General features: G+C 35.4%; 1 protein-coding gene across 11 annotated transcripts in view; it reads left to right on the top strand.

The window, feature by feature from the left end:
* PCLO (piccolo presynaptic cytomatrix protein) overlaps positions 1-17,482 on the top strand; it is a 340,916-nt gene that overhangs the window by 99,493 nt on the left and 223,941 nt on the right. The gene's annotated exons all lie outside the window — the stretch shown is intronic.

Genomic DNA, 17,482 nt, shown 5'->3' with positions numbered 1-17,482 from the left:
AGAAACTGAGAGATTTGTCTAACATGACATTAAGGGTTGAATTATAGTACCTGAATGCACTCCTGGCTCTGCTTAACTTGATATGATCAAAGCCTCTGGGGCCTTGAAAAAGTGCCTAACTTGTATAGAAAGTTTGTGCAGAAGTTAAAGTCTACCCAGATGTCCATGTTCCAAGATAACTTCCCCTCTGTGATAGAAATTACATTAATCTTCATACCTAGAGTTGATCCCAGCCTCAGGGGAAGATTACTTTTGGCAGTTGCGGGAGATGTGGAATGTAAAGATAGATTTGACAGTATAGGTGCCTCTCAGTTTTGCAGTGGTAAGAATAAAAATAAATAAATAAATAAATCTTGACTTTGGTGAATCTCATTATGGTAGGATTTGAACTGATCTGTTGCTGCCGGCTGAGTCACACAGTTAAACCAGCAGAGCTGAAAAATAGGTTGTTCAGTTAAACAAGAGCTTTATGCAGACTTGTTGTGCTTCAGAATAGTCTGTAGAAGCTTGTTGGTGAAATGCAGTCTTGCAAATGCTTTCTACTGTCCTTTTTGATATTCTCAAGTACAGAAGATGTCAGCTTGAAAGAAGAAATGTGTTTGGCAGGGAGTGATGTTGGCTATATGAGAAATGTATTTGTATTATGGCACTGTATTCCCCTTGGAACGTTAATACAAGGAAGTGCAAGCAATTTTATTAAATCATGGATTCCAGCATGGAACCTGACAGTTCTGCCAAGATGTTGTATTTTTAGCACTGCAAAGCTGCTTGTCATGCTCCCACATCTCACCTGCAAATAGTGTGTGAGAAACAATGAAAAGTAGTTCACCAGAGGCTGGCATGTGTTAGGTGTAAACTTCAATCCATTTATATCAGCAAGTCCCTTTAAGATTAAATTTTAGTTTAGGCCAAACTGCTGTATTTGCTGAGGTTAGCTGATACAATGTGTTTTGGTTAATCCTATAATCTAAGAAAATTAATTTGCAACATATTTGTTGCTTATTTCTTGAATGGAATTGTGGAAAAAAAAACAACAAAAAATCAACAATAAATGATCTTCCTGTTGACACATGCATTCGTTCAATCATGGATAACCAGACTGACATTTTCCTATGAATGCTTCACAGCTGGAAGTTTTGGTCCCTGTCAGGGGAAGCACACACTGTATATGCTTTGGGTCACTTATAATTCCTCAAGCAGAGAAAAAATCCAGGTGTCTAAAAATCTCAATACATAAGTCATGAAAAGTACTTGAGAGACATCAGGACCTGCTGTTTCTTGTTATAGCCAACTTTTATGTAATGCATCCTTCAACTTTTCAGTGATCCCACAGCTGTTACTTACACCATGGGGTTTTTTAAGACTTCCGTGTGCTAAATAGCTGAGAGTTAAACTGACATCTGCATAGAAACATGAAGTGTATTTTGTAGAGTGGATAGCTGAGTTCTCTGCTTTTCTCTCAGTGGTTTATGAATTTGGATTTTCCTTCTTTAACCCTGCCCTTCTTTAACCCTGGACTGAGTTGGATTTTCAATATTACTACTGTTTACAACTCAGAGGCATAAGTATTGCCTGCATTTCATATTGGTTAGATGACGAACTTGCAACAAATATTTGCACTGCCAAAAGAAGAAAAATCATTGAGGGTATATGTAAGTACAAAATGAAATAATTATTTCATTATAAAAATAACAAAATATGTTATTAATATTTATTAATATTTATTATTCAACATTGATTTTCTAATTTTTTTCATTTATCTCGTGATGTTGAGAAGGTGAGAGATTTTCCCACTCTTAAAACCAAAAGCAAAGGAAAGAGGCCCTTATTTCTTTTTTCTTTCTTTTCTACATAGAAAAGGTCTGATGCTGAAACCACAAGAGCAGAAAAGCTTTATCTTCCTATCACTCAGGCAACATCAATGGTCCTTCAACCATCTCTACAGAAGGATACTGTAAGGCCAGTTCTTCTGGGAGCATCCTGTCTTTACAGCATGCATTTGACTTTCTCCCTTTTATCTGGACTGCAAATGTATTTAGATCCACCAGCTGGGAACCAAATCCCTGAGCTGATCCCAGTGCCTGGCTATCATTTTCTTAGAGATAAGTCAGTTACTCTGAAAGTTTTAAAAGATCCACATGGTACATTGGGCACTGAATTGAGTGGCAATGAGGCACTTTCTGCACTGCAGAAAGATGCTTGACACTAGCCCTGTTTCACAGCTTTGTGTCTTACCTGGCTCGTATGAAGTTATTTTTGATTTACACTGTTACAAGGAAAGAATTTCTTTTTCCAGAATGGTTATCTTATGAATTTGTTCCACTTCTGGCATTGCAAGTTGTCTTGAGAGAAATTATTTTGTAAGCCAATATCACATTATTTTCAATATCCCTCTAGAAGTCCCAAACCTCTCTTCATCCTCCAAAAAATTACTGTCTGTAATTCATTCTATGTGAGTGATTCACTTGAATTCCCCACATTTATCTATGCTTGAAAAAAACCAAAACACTTATTGCAGAAGACACTGTTAGACTCAGTCTTTTTTTTTCTTATGTTAGACACCTTCTCACACAGAATCACACAGTTGGTGAGGCTGGAAGGTCTCTGTGGACGTCATCTTGTCCAACCCTTCTGCTCAAACAGCATCACTAGAGCAGGTTGCTCCAGGCCATGTCCATTATGGCTTTGAATAGCTCCAAGGAGGGAGAATCCACAACCTCTCTGGGCAACTTGTGCCAGTGTTCAACAACACTCACAGTAAAGAGATTTTTGCTTATGATTAAATGGAATTTCCTGCATTTAAAACTGTGCTCATTGCCTCTCACACACTCTGCTCTTTGGACTCACCCTGGGACAGCGACAGGCATCCATTTACTTTGTAGAATTGTATGATGCCATAAATGCAGGATTATGCAGGCAATAACTCAAATGTTTTTGTGCTTTATGAGGTACTTCCCACATTTTGGCTGTGTAAAATCTGCAGCTAAAGACTATGGTGCTTATTGATGTAGGACTGTTTTTACTGACTTAACAGGAAGCACCACTAAGGTGTGATTATTCATTTCCCGGCGCTTCCCAAATCTTCGTTCGCGAAGCCTAGCCATGATGATGAGTCGCTCTTTGTCTCTCTGAACTCCCAGAATTAGACTTTAAAGCTCCATCTTAGTATGACCCAATGTTTTTAAAGTAGTTGTATTTAAACCACTTTTTGTTTGAAAATTGCATTGCAAGGACAGACTGGAAAAGAGAGGGAGGTAGTGAGACTAGGTTTGCCCCAATAATTAAAATAGTGGGTTTCAGTTTTAATTCCTGGGGCAGTTTGCAATGGTTTTTTAGCAGCAATGTTAAAATGGTAAATCACTACCTTTAGAAGTTTGTCTTTGTGACATTGTAGCAGAGATCTTTGTGTTTGTTAACTGAAGTGCTGTCATAGTCCAGGCCTAGGGCTTTGCATTTTGTGAAGAAAAAGAAGCACTTAGAAATTTAAACAGAACATAAAAATATCTTGAATAAATATATGAGGCTAAGAATTATCATTTTTCATAGTAAGAAGCATGTTAGAATAAAACAGTATAATTTTGATTTTGGAATACATCATTTATGAACTTTGTTTTTTAAATTCAGAACTTTCTTTGGAAAATTATAAGGAAATATTTTGTTATTTCTTATGGGAAAATTCTGCAAGGAAAGAAACTTCTTTAGTTCCACTGGCTTGTCCGTGGTCCAACTGTACTTATGGTGGTGATCTTATTTCTCGTGAAGATTGGCTAAAGAGAAACAGGTTTGACATTTTTTTCCTTCTTTTACTAGAAATTATCCTGTTGTCTGTTACTTTCCATGTGAGTGCAACTTCTCGTTCTCTACCCTTTATCTTTCCAAAGCAAGAACCGTGTTTACCTTTAATGATCCTTGGTAAGGGTGACTTAAGGAATGAGTTGGAGCACACATATAGTCTATGGGAATTAGTCATTGCAATTGTGCCAGTATAACTTTTTGATACAGTTTTTTCACTTGGACAACAGATATTCCAAAGAGGGTTTTTTGAACAGCAAAATGGTAAATAGTGAGTGATAAAGAAGAAAGGAAGAAAAAATATTTTATTACAAATGTAACAAGAGACAGCCTGAATGAGCAACATCCCCCAATGGATAGTTTTTACAATAAATAAATGCAGCAAGTTAAATCGAGTTTATCTTGATTTATGTGGTTTTATAATTGTAAGAAACCTGATGTATCAGGAATTTGTGAGTATTATGCTAACCTGTGAAGCTTCTAAATTTGAGGATGAGTCCTCATTCCATTATTTATGCCACGATTGGCTGTTTTTCTTGTTTTCAAGAAGGGATCAATTTGTTAATAAGTAATGTTCTCTCTTAAAGAAGCTGGTACAGACTTTACAGATACCCAGACAGGCAGGAGTCACACTGAACATTTTTTAACCTTTTCCCTCATTTAATGGCAATACAGAAACAAGTGAATGGGAACATGATATTCAGTTAGTATCCTTCATTTAATTGAAATACATGTTAATTTATAGCTTGGGATGCACAACAAAATTGTGGCAAACTAACTGTGAGTGTTAGCTATTTTTAGTTCCAAATGTTCTTCACTATTTTGGTCTTCACTTATTAGCACTGAGATCGATTTTTAAAAAGCAATAAAAAGTAATAATTTTTATTGGCAATAAATATTAACTAATGCTTCCATCATACATTAAGATGTTAACCAGTATTACATAAGTCAAGTAGAAATTTGGATGCTGGAAGTTATTTCCATCACCAGAAGGAACTGAAGATAAATCAGGTATCACTGATGGATTCTTCCTTCTTTACAAAAGTTTTATGAAATCCTGATTCCCTGGATGTGATATCAGATGAGCATCAAGAAACAGTCTTCCATCACAGTTAGCCATTCTCCCTTTTTCCTTTTCTGAATATCCTGACGTGTGTCGAGATTGCATCTACTCTCTACTGCCACTGCATCCCTCAACATTTTGCCCTCTGCTAAGTCACCTCAAAACCTTAATGAAATTAAATGTAACAGAAATAACCTTTCTCTTTTTTTGGCTTTAGAAATCATTGCTGTTTCAACCTTTCAATTAGGCAGAGCGGTTAAAGACATATAAAGGACAGAAGTGTTGCAGTCACTCAGTATTTACTGAGCAACCCAGAGTAATTCCTAAACAACCTTAGGGAGAACCATCAGTGCTGATTTTGTGAGGGTAGTTTTTCAATCTTTATGAGACCACCGTGCTCACACATGGCCCTGCAGTGGCGTGTGAGTGCACCCACTGAACATGGTTGCTGTTTCTGGTAGGAGCAGGATCAGTGAAGTGCTTACAAAGGGACTGCTTTAACCCTCCAGGCAGGAGCTGTTTAGAATCCCCATGCTGAGGGAAAGTGTGTCATGGGACTTAAGTGAAAGAAACACCTATCTCTTCTATGTGTATGCTAAAATAATCAGAAATTCTTCTTCTCAGTCTGCTGTTCTCTTATTCTGGCCTTAAAAGTTATGTGCTGCATGAAAATACTATAAATTCTGGAATCTCTGCTGTGCTGTATCTCCTCCACAATGTTTTAAGTGGCAGTGGTTTGGCTTTTTTTTTACCCAAAAGTCTGTGGAAAAAGTCTTGTCAGTCTTTCTCTTATTTTAGTATGTAAGAATTTATTTTGCTTCATGAAAAATACAGTAAGAGAGACACTACTAGAAAGGGTTCAGTGCAGGGAAAACATACTGTGAGTAAGAAAAAGGAAAAGCTGTATGGACAAGAGAAGGGAGTGTTGCTTTTAAGCCCTCTGTTGTTATACCATTTCTTTGCATTTTCCTACCAGCCATTTTCAGAAGCACAGATTGTGCTGGGTGGTTATAAGAAGCTCGTAGGTCAGCCAAGTGAGACAGTGCCAAATTGCAATGTGTATTAGGCATAAACTCAAGAAACTCAGATTTCACGTGCCTAAAGTGGGCACCAAAATGCTTACTAAACATAGAGGGGAGGTGAAATAATTTTAGGGATGGAGCAAAAAAATGGTCCATTTCTTAATGAGTGGGATGAGAATTTTCATTATAGTTTTGGCACAAAAAATTCTGATCCACAGTTCTGTGTCCACAATGTCCCAATCACTTGCTAAAATGGGAAAACAATCCAATTAAATCATGTCAGAAAACTGAAAAGATTTTAGAATTTTCCTGAAGTGATTCACAGATGACGATACAGAAAATTACTCACTGCTTATGTGAACATAACGTATATTATAATGTATATTACAGTGAAGCACCAATATCGAACCAGAAGTACCACTATGTGAAGAATTTATATAAAACTGGTTTGAAATTCTTATGTTATATGATGAAAACATGACAGTACTAACAATTCCAGCCTGCAGTTGTTGTAAGCTGTGTTTTATTTCAAGTTTTAATTACCAAAGAAGTACATAATTTGAAGTAGAGGACACTGGAAGGCTTTATCAATAAATTGTAATAATAGGTCATTCGTCTTCACTGAGAAAAACAAATTATGAAAAATTGTGTCTTTAGCCTTTTGACTAAAATATTTAATTTAAAAATCCATTTCAAGTACATATTTAGTATCTCTTTTGCTACAATGTGTGATTTGATATTTATTTCTATGAAAATTTTCTTTGCTATTTATAAAATATGGCTGCAAAGCCTTGCTTCCTTGTGGGTGTGTTCTGTCTTTGGGCTTTGTAAATAAACATTAAAATATAAACTCCAACAGATATATTTTCTTATAATTGTTTTTACGATCTTCTAAACCCTATGTTTTTATATAATTTGTAATAGTGTACCAGTCATCCGTAAAATGCCTTTTTCCTCCAAGTAGCTGAAAATCTGTACTAACCTGATCACATGAAAAATCAACAAATGTGACCAAATGTTACTAAGGAATTAAGGAAAGAGTAATCAGAAACACCTTATAGACTATAAACTATACATATAAACTATATCTGAAAAGTCTGCTCTCCGTATTTTCCCAGTAACTGCTATAATCCAGTACAGAAAGCTGTTTGATCACTGATATGTGGTAATTTGTAATCAGTAGTCAATCAGTGTAATTAAAAATCACCTCTATTTGTCAGATATTCTGACTGAAGAAAAAGGTGTCTTTTTCTGTTCTGTGTTTTTTCTGTTCCCCATGTTTGTTACTTACAATGCTGATCTTCATCTTTTAATAGTTAGTTAATGTTTGCTAAGCAATTTGAAGATGAAAAGGACTAAATCCATCATTGTTAGGCAAGTATTGAGAAGAAAATTGAATTACGCTATTCCCTTGCATTTCTCTGTGGAACATTTTATGGCCAAAAGAGAAAGTGGATGTTCAACTTTCCATTGACCTTCATGCATTTAGCATTTTCTCCTTCTTATGGTTGTTTCTCCCAGCTGATGTCTGTTACAGGAAGGGTCGGTGTTGAACTCAATCAGAGGATCCTGAATTAGTAGACTTGTTCATTGAACTGCTGAACCAAAAGTGAAATGTTTTTATTCCCACCTTTGCCACTAATTTATGCCATGTTCTAAGCCAAGTGAGTTCACCCAGGTCAGTGCCCAACATGTTCTAAATCTGAGCAGTGGTCACTGATGCTGTTCTTTGTTATGAAATGCTGATGTAAGAGAGATGTTCTGTAAAACCTTGAAATTTATTGTGTGCATGGATTTATGGTAACATACTATTTCTCCTTTCTATCCACCTTGTGACTAATAATATTAATAAGGAAGAAATAAGCTGAGAGCATTTTTCCAACTGGCTACCCTGGAAAATTTGCTTCAGAGAGCTTTACATTTTGAAATCTTTTTTTGCTTTAGTTGCTCAAATGTGCTGATTCTCATTAGACATTAAAGTGCAATATTTTGCTGGCTTTTTGTTTGCTTGTTTGGGGCTTTTTCATACCTTCTGCCTCTCTATGCTGTGAAAACAGCAGTAAACAAACCAGTTTCTGCAGAATCAATGAACCAGTTGGGTGCATCATTTCCCTCTTGTGATCTTAACCACAGTGGTGCATAAATGAGGTCCAGTTCAATGTCCAGATTGAGATGTGTAATGTTAGATGTTTGTTTATAATGTTCATGTAAAAGTAGATGTGTTTCACATATACATAGAAAAGATCTCTAAATCTGTGATATAACCAGTAGAGATCTAGTTAACATAAGTCAGAAAACTTTGGAAAGCAATTCAACCCATTTTAGGATGGACACCTACTATCCTACAGAAACTCATTTTCTCTCTGGACTTTACTGGTGAGGATCTCCCAGTAAAAGCATCTTGTAATTTTCAAGGTTCTTTAGGAATCTAAATTATCTACAAATAATTTGGCTGGCAGATGTGACAGTATAGCAGAAAACTTTCAGCCATTTGAGTCAGTGGGGGTTGACCAGGTAAGTTATTGCACAGCAGAACTGCAGCTTCTTATTCCTTCTCTAGCTCTCCAGTTCTTCCATTTGTTAGACTGGGCCATATCAGGGAAAAACATGGGGTATGTGATAGTCCTGTAGGCCTGAATGGTTTTGACTGTCGTACAAGTCTTGGGAGCTGTGACCTGCACACACTGACACAAATCAGCCTCTTCAAATAATATACATTATTTCAAGAGAAAAGATGCAGCATAAGAAAATGTGTATTAACACATCAGTCTGTTCATGTAATCTTACCTAGAACTCTTACTTAATCCAAAGCACTTTGTTTCTCTTTATCTCCCACAGAGTTGGTGTCCCTTCTAGGAATGCCAGGCAGACAACCTTGTGTGGTCAGAGAGATTACTGTGGAACTGTCACTTGCACACTACTTCTTAGTATCAGCTGTCTGGGGGCTATCACAAGTGTGTGCCAGCATTCTGTGGAGATTTAGTCTCATATCACCTCCGTGTGGCAAAGAACGTAAAAGAAAGCAAGAAAAGTGGCAGCAAATATTTTATCCATAAGATATTACAGATACCTTGAAGGCTTTCACCACAGTGTATTGGAAACTTTTCCAAATTTCCAATTCATTCCTCTTCTTCTGCATCTTAGAACACGCAGACATTTTTTGAACATAGTTGTAATTCTGCCAGACACAAAAAAGGTAATTTGTCTCTGTTCCAAATGTCTTGCTGTTTTATTGTTCCATATAGAATATTAAAAAGGGATTTAAAGCTGAGTGCTTTGGTGCATAAATTGGCTGCTGCCCAGTAAACTGATGATGATGAGTTTTGGAGAGTGTACATGTAGCATTTTTCCCTGGTGTGACCTGCAGTCTACAGAGAAGAAGCATGCCTGTAAATGTCCTTATTCTGCCTATTAATGATCATATGCTTCTCTATCATTCATAATATGGAGCAATCTGATCTTAGCAGTATTCTTCTTAGAAAATGACAGTGAGCCAAAGTATGAGCAAACAGGTATAAACAGACCATATGGGCCAGATCCTGATTGACAGAGAGCAGTGAGCACTGGGAAATGTTTTGTAACAGTCTTTGGACCTGTATTCGCTTCTTTGCATTGTCCGCACTATATTTAAATTTGACATGGTGATTGATATAAGGTGATTGACAGACTATATTTAGAAGTTGAAGTATTAGTGTAAAAAGTCTGGGAGACAGTGCACAAAACACAGCCTTGTTCATTCACACCACTTGTGAGGAATTGTTTCCTAATTAAAAAAAAAATTGTTCAAAAGTCTGCTTCAGCTCTTTCTATACGTCAGCCAAAATGATTTGCCAACTGCACATGAGGCGTAAACCCAGAATAAAATCAGTACATTGATAATTTCAGTTCATCCACAGTATAAAAGCTGTTAAACAGATGGATCCCTATTTTTCACTTTCTTGTGTTTCTTTATTGTTATCCTGAAATAACACGATTCTGTTATTCACAGACCAGCAGCTTTTATTTATACCACTTTAAACTTGGATTCCAAAATGTGTATATTTTGTATCTTTTTAGTTATTTAAGGAATAGGTTTAGTTTCTCTGCCATAGCTTTTATGAATGCCTATGCAAAAACTTCCCTGAAATCCATATTAGAGTAATTATGTTTTGTTTTATCTTTAGTTGAACCCTGTTTATCTGTACTTATTCATGCTCTTGCTTTTGCCTTTCCCTTCCAATGGTCTGGAATTGCTTGGAGTTAGCACAGATCTTGTGTTTATTTAATTATGGGGAATTTAAGCACATTTGACAAATCTGTTATATTCATAAACTTCTGAAAATCGTGACCCAGATCAGGCTTTGCAAATGTTCGGCCAGCTCCTTCACTGAAAAGGGATCCTTGATCTGACAGTCTTAGTTCAGGCTTCATCACCCAAGACAAAATTCTCCATAATAAAAATCTTGTGAGCCAGGAATGGTACAGGGGTGCTGCTTTATAAATTCTATTTATTCTGATTGCAGTATAAAAACATTATGTTGTATTCCAGTTAGTTACTACCTGTGAGTTCCTGCAGTGTTCATAAGCACACAAGCACAAAATGTAAATGTGTTTTCTTGTTCCTGTTTGTTTTCCTTAATCCTTTTCTGGCGATAACGTATTTGCTCAACAGATCTCAAACCCTCCACTTTAATACATGCTTTCATATATTTTTCTACTGGTTATCCCAAGGGGAAAAAAATTATATTCCAGCCTCTGTTTCTGAAAACATTTAAGGCAGTGAATGGATGTGTTTCACTGAGATTAAGATCAATAAAATATATTAATGATACCTGGGTAACTTGCATGTTGTTTTCCAAAGTTACCTAGCAACTTGGAGTCTAAGACTCAGATTCACAAGGTTCAGCCTTTCCCTCCCTAAAGGCAAACATGAAGAGTTAGCGAAAAAGAAATAGTTTGTTTCTATTTATTAGATTCTGGAAAATTCCTCTTATTGCATGAGATGCATTAAAAATTACCAAAACCCCCCTGATTTTTGTGGGGATGAGTCTTGTTTTGGACAACATATTGAAGTGTATTTGAAGTGTATACCATTACAACAATAGTTATAAAAAGAACATAAATTCAGCCTGTATATCTATGTAATATTTATTAAACTCCTCTCTACTATACCTTTTACTCAAACCAACTTGCTGTGCTCTGTATCATATGGGACAAAAGGGTACATAAAGTACTCAACATAGGAAAGTAAATACATTACATGGAAAAGTAATTTAAGCATATAGTACAAGAATGAGACTGAAAACTGAATGATGAATTTTGTGTGATGCAGTAGTTATTCTACTATGTTAAAATTCCTAGAACAAAGAGAGGATCTCATGTACTTTTTATAGTGAGGTGTAGTGGGATGGATAAAGGAAACTGATATGGGTGCTCTTATATCAAAAAATAAATGTATTGTAAAACCTGAAACTCGCACAATCATTATTATGAACAAGAGACACTAGACATGAAGGTGACTTGGTCCCTGAATCCTGACATGTTTCATATATCTCTGATTTTAGTATTCAGATTATTACTGCTTTCCTTTTATTCTCAGATTTCATTCAACCTTGCCAAAGACTGGGTTTTCACAGAAGTTCTTTTTACTTTGCAAATTTACTTTGTAAATATTGTGATCACCCCTAGGAATATATTTCCTATAAAGTACATGCAGTGGGACTTTCAGGAGAAGCTGTGGTAATCACTGGCATTATGAAGGAAGGTCAGCCCATGAGACCAGTTGATCGAGGTGAGAAAGGCGGCATCTCAATTGATTAGAATTCACCCAGGAGACTGCATTAGATCAAGTGTGACAACTCAGTGGCAAGTTAAACTAAAAATAAAGCTGTTGACATAGCAAAATAAAAATAACTAAAAAAAATTATAATATGTGAAGAATTAAAATTCTATCAATGTTCACAATATGGGATGAAGAGACGGAATATAACTGCAAGTATCATGTAACTGAAATTTTCATGGTTAACTCTTACTTCTCTGACTCAAAAAGTAACATGAAATGAAATACTTAATTTGAGTGGACAGAAATAAATCAATTTAACTTGGAAAAATATTTATTTTTTCTTTTCCTAATAAAACACTCTAGTTCAAAATTTCCTTGCAGAAAACTTAGAATTTTAGAGGACTGTAATTAACTGATTTTAATTTTTTACTAGAACTGCTTGTTACTACATTTATATTTTCTAAGACTTCTAAGAATAACAACTACTGGATTTTCTTATTGATAAAAACATGAGTAATAGTGTATTAACAGGAAAAAAGAAAAGGCTGTATTATCCTATTCTCACTGTGCTTTTGGGTACAATCCTTTAAAGTTAGAATTTGTTCTGGAGCCAGGAAAAGGCTTTTGAAATAGTTGTAGATTTGGATATCACTGCTTTGTTCTCTGATTAAACTATGATTTTTTTAATTTTATTTTATTTTTAATTTTTACACATTGGACTCTATTAGTTGAATAGCACTGAGGCCAGTGAACTGAACTGAACCATACTGAATGCTTGGAATTTAATTATCTTAAATGCCTTATGTTTATATGCAGTAGTTTGGCACAAATTTGATTATATAAATAGTAAATTGTTCAGTTAAAGCACTGTTAATAACAGAATAATGGAATAAATTAGTGAGGTTTTGAAATAATTTAACCAGTGACTGAAAAAGCAAAAAAAAGTTCTGTTGATACCCAACTTCAGACAAAAGTTAAAAAAAAAATGAACAAAACCCCATAAATTAGGAAAGTTCTAGAACTCCATACATACAAATATCCTGTTAGTTTAAGATTATTGGTAGAATCACACAGTGCCTTTGCTAATGGGGACACTAACTGCAAAACCACTTTATATCAGGTGAATCATGATATAAATGGAAAGAAATAGGTACTTTTAAGACCCATTAGTAGACCTTCTATGTGTGCCTCTTTTCCACAGAGAAGATGGTGACCTGTTTTTCTCCAATTGGTTTTGAAGGAAACTTGGTGGAAACAACTGCAACTATTTAAAAGTCTTATTTCAAGTACTGAACTGCAAAGCAAGGGAAGATACTTGTGTTCAACAGCAGTTATTTACAGTGATTTAAGTAGCATTTGTTCACTGTTACTCATTCCTGTTCCACATCCGCCCTTTGAATTGTAGTGTCCAACTATTTGTGTGACCATGAGATGAGAAAGTTCCCTCAATCCTAATAAAAAATAAGTCTGGGGAATATTTGATTTTTGCCATATTAGTTCCTTAATCAAGTTCACACCCTTTTTCAGAAACTTTTGAGTAAATGGATGAGAAGTCAAGAGGCTTTTTGGGCTGGTATTTTTGCCAGAGAAATACAGGTAAAACCTCAGACCATGATCAAGAGGCTTATAATTATGCATTCTTTTGTGGAAGGGTTGGTAAATAAGCAGCATCAGACTTCATGGAAATCACAGAAATAGTGTGACATGGAATTGCAGACCTATGTGATTAAGTACTGTTAGGTTGCAGTGGTTTTAGTTGTAGTTTAAAAATCTTTTCACTGTTGCCTGACACTTATTGAGCAATCTGTGGCACATGAATTCTTTTACCCTTCTGCAAGTCTAGCAAATAGATGCTAAATCACATTAATTAAAAAAAAAGGCATTCATTTTCAGTGTGAATAAGCCTAGACTAGCCTAGAGACTATTGGGAAAATATGAATATTTTGATTTAGTGCGTCATGATGAAACATCTGATGAGAATACTTAAGGATCCATCCAAAATAATCTTTGACCTGTATGTGATTATTTTGAGACTGTGGAGGACAGAAAAAATCCCACAGGCTGGAAACAGCAGCATAATTCATAGCCTGGGATACTTTCAGTGAGATACCAGTGTTTTCATTACGGACGTTGATAGAGAGGGTACAGGTACGAAGCTGAAGATGAAGCAAAGCTAAGAAGAATTGGAAATACTGTGAAGAGCACAGTTAAAATTCCTAACACAGATACAAATGGGCTGCCTAAAACTAACAAGATAAATCTAGTAAATACAAGAACAAAACTCTACTTTTAGTAGGAAGAAATATCACAAATACATGAAAAAAAAATTGCTTCAGTAAGGCAGATCAGTGTTTGAGGGTATAATGTATCATGAATTCCATATAAATGAACAGTATGATGTGGTTTCAGAGGAGACAAATCTAAATCTTTCCTAAATTAACAGAGATACTTTATAAAGAGGCTGCTATTTCATCTGCATTCACTGCTATTAAGATCTCAGCTAGAATTTCGTGTCCCTCTTTAGAGCACATCTGCTTTAAGAATGGTATAGACCAGTGAAAGAAAGTGCAGTTGTGAATAACAAGAATTGCCTGTGAAAAAAAGAGAAAAAAAGATAATAAAATAATTAGGCTTGATTACTCAAAAATAGAGAAGATTCAAGGGAGAGCTGCCAGCCAATCTGTGTAGGACCATTCTGGAGAAATTCAGCCTATTGCCATAGGAAAGGGTAATAAGAGACCTAATACATTTTCTGATTTGAATCTTAGGAAAAAATGTCATCTGGCTACAAAAATATTGAAATAGTGGGAAAATAAAATTTGGAAAGCTATCTAATCTCCTTACCTATATATTTTAGCAATCTTTTTTTAAGGAACTGCATAAAGGACTGGATTAGACTCAAAAGGGTTTGCATCCTGCCTTAAAGGGTATTTCAATTGTAGAAGATGCTGTTCTTAAGAAGCATGATTTGAATTTAAAGATGTAGTGGAAGCTACAGTGACCAGGTTATGAGTTTGAATTAGAGCTGGGAAGCCAATTTCATTCAGAATTATTAAAAAGGTGTTAACAGGGAGAGTTTGTGGCAGAGAAGAAAAATTAAATTATAATTGGGATCAGTTAAAGACAATAGCTGAATATCTTCAGCATTATGATGACAAAGTCCAGCATCTTTAGAACAAAGATTGTAGGAATAGCACAATGTGTGCAAAATGTTAAATGAAGGGTTTCAGAACTGCTATAAACCACTTCACTGATAAAGACTATGAGTGGATCCACTATAGATCACACACCCATCTGCAGATTTTGAGACAAAACATGAAAATACCCAAACAATGTACAGCGTAGCACTCTAATGCATTTTAGCTGGCAGTGCAATGAATACATCTGATAAATGCACTGAAATCATTAAACTTGAAACAATAAATTTGACAGCATATTATTTGAAATAAACAGGAAACCACAAACCATCACAGTTGAGTTTCAGAATATGAACAACTAGTTTGCAATCTAATCAAGTAACTCGATTTATACTGTAATAGAAACCTAACTCATTTCTTTGTTCATAGCTTCCCTGTCATCTTGCATACTATAGAACGAATGACAAAACTCAAACAGGTTTATGCAGGTGTGGAAAATAGTGCAAGTGACATTCAGGGCTTCATCACTTTCTTCTTTAAAATAGAATAAGAAAATCTCAGACCTTAGTAACTCCTGAACACTGGGGCAATTTCGGATCTGACAAAACCACAGAAGTCTCAAAAGCTTTGAGAGGGCTTCCTTTATAGAAACCACTTGAGGAACATCTTTGTAAGAGCTTCTCTGAGCTTACATTTTCTTAGCTACAAAGGCAAATTGTCCTCATGTTATTGTAATTCAAGAAATATATAAAAATATTCAGTATAATGCTTAAGTTTTATTCCCTATTGTGGCTAAGAAAACAATAAAGCTATATGTTGGTGCTTATGCATACATATGTAAGTATGTATATGTATGTATTTCTGTGTCTATACATAGATTTATTGATTCAAGATTTTTATTTTTTTCCTTTTAAGTGATAGAACCCAGGAAAAACCAGCAGAAACTATGGTCTTTTCTTTCTTCCACTCTCTTTATATGCAGTAACACATATATTTCTGTTCTGCCATAGCAATTCTAGGTAATGCTCACCTATATGGAAAACATGAGGAAGAATGCTGATTTCTAAGAATTTTACCTTGTGTTGTGAGCACAAGTAAAGACAGTGTTTGTGTAGGATATTTACTTTTACTTTTTGTTGATATGAAGTTAAGTAGAAGTAAATTTATTACACAGGTCCAGAGAAGGTCACAAGGGGAATGTTTATCTCTTCCATTTACCTCTGACATATATACATATGTACTTATCTAACTCTTTCTTACTAGATTTTTAAATATTTCCTTGGGTGTGTATGGTATTTGTATGCAGTGAAATTGAAGCAGTAACCATAGAAAAGAACATCTGGCCCTCTTCAGAAGCAGTATTTTTCTCAAAATTGTATGTAATATCCAATAATGACTCTGTCTAGTGAAAGGCTAAGTGAGCACTGATTAGGAGCTGTGTATATTTTAGATTAATTATGTCTTGTGGGCAGTGTAGCATATGTTTCAGTATACAGAAGGCTAAATTTAAGGATACAGAAATTGCCTCTTAAGAGCAAATCAAAGTCACAGTGACAAAGTGATCTTAATCCCATCTGCTGTCAGAAAAAAGCCAAACATAAGCCAACCAAAATTTAGAGGTCCCCCTGGTGACTTGCCATTGGTGCTAGTTTAACACTTGGACTTCATGATCTTGAAGGTCTTTTCCAACCTAAATGATTCTTTTATGATTCTATAATTTCTTGCTTTATTATGTTGCAATTTTCCGCTGTAACCAGCCAGTTTGTAGGCAGTGTAACTGCAGATATTACTGAGCTTCTTTGACTTTAGTTAAGTTTTCAGGTTATTAAGATTATCTGATATTGCGTATTGTTGGATTTATTGTTTCTCTTCCTTCATTGTTCTCTTTTTTACCTTTTTCCTTTTAATACAGGAAAAGATATATAATGACCTATTCCAGTGATCTGCAGTCTCATAGCCATTTTATTTAATTTATCCAATTTTCTCCTTCTGCTTTTCCATGCACAGAAAGTACTCCTTCCTGAAAAATTCCCAAGGGTACACTGAATTCATGTCTACATTCATTTTGATGGAAACATTACAGGCAAACAGTATTGAATAGCTAACCAGTAGCTTATAAATATATGAACAAATCAATAGAAAGTATCTTGTATCATTACAGACCGTGAAAGTTATTTCCTTATTTCTTCAGTTAAGGATTAACATAAGTTCACATTTAACGGCAGTCTTCATTTTAAAATGAAGTAGAGAGTTCCTGTGAAAACCATCTCAACTGTTCCCTTCTCCCCAAGTTAGCTACATTTACCTCCCTCCAAAACCTGTGTTTGTAATATGACTGATTAAATCAGAAGTAATGCTTGTTGCATTCCTGAAGAATCTCATATGAGACTTCAAAGGTTGATGCACATGTTTATTATACTGACTGCAAATGAATTAGAGAAGCCTGTGCTAATACCTGTGTTTATTTATAGCCTGGAGAAGATTATTAAAGTATCTCAACCAATTAGCCCCACTGTCACTGAGAGACATCTGTGAAAGAATGATTGAAGTTAGAGTTTGACGCATGCACTCGGCTCCTACAGCAAGTTGTGCGGCAGAGAAAGGAGATTGTGATGATGTGATGACCCTGGGAGGTTGGTTCCTCACAAATTGGGAAGCAGAAGGAGAATGTGTGGTAAAGAGCGTCTCTGCTCTCTAGCTTGAAATG

This window comes from Pipra filicauda, unplaced genomic scaffold (genome assembly GCF_003945595.2).
Source record: "Pipra filicauda isolate LSUMZ 115617 unplaced genomic scaffold, ASM394559v2 scaffold101_size5749837_pilon, whole genome shotgun sequence".
Classification (NCBI taxonomy): domain Eukaryota; kingdom Metazoa; phylum Chordata; class Aves; order Passeriformes; family Pipridae; genus Pipra; species Pipra filicauda.
The sequence above is the reverse complement of the archived record's forward strand: the minus strand, read 5'-3'. Positions and strand labels throughout refer to the sequence as shown.